This window comes from Tigriopus californicus, chromosome 5 (genome assembly GCF_007210705.1).
Source record: "Tigriopus californicus strain San Diego chromosome 5, Tcal_SD_v2.1, whole genome shotgun sequence".
Classification (NCBI taxonomy): Eukaryota; Metazoa; Arthropoda; class Copepoda; order Harpacticoida; family Harpacticidae; genus Tigriopus; species Tigriopus californicus.
In genome coordinates this window covers 2,463,896-2,464,235 of record NC_081444.1, presented here as the reverse complement: position 1 = coordinate 2,464,235, position 340 = coordinate 2,463,896, and the positions used below count along the sequence as shown (strand labels likewise).

The following is a 340-nucleotide window of genomic DNA, read 5'->3' as shown; positions in this document are numbered from 1 at the left end:
CTTCAAGTGCATCACATGGATACTCACTCTAAACCAATTTTCCAACTATGACGAGCACACTGGTTTGGCTCAAAGTCTTGTTTTTCAGTAAAGTAGTTACAAATCCACCTTCAGTTATCCATGGGTTATTTTTCGGATTAAAAACAAGTAAGCCTCACTTAAATTGTACTCGCGTTAAGAGGTCCTCCTTGAGAGAGATAAGGCTTGGGGCGACCTGTGACTGAGAAACCAAATGTACTCTCGTCTCTAGAAACCTTATCTCGGCGGCATTTAGGACGAGAAATAGACAGTTCTAAGTTCCAAAGACGTTTTAACCCAGTTCTGGCATTGGTTAGCTGCA

The 340-nt window shown here is 41.8% G+C and overlaps 1 protein-coding gene across 1 annotated transcript in view; it reads right to left on the bottom strand.

The window, feature by feature from the left end:
- LOC131880698 (DNA polymerase theta-like) overlaps positions 1-340 on the bottom strand; it is a gene marked incomplete in the record, with an annotated part of 62,639 nt that overhangs the window by 37,854 nt on the left and 24,445 nt on the right.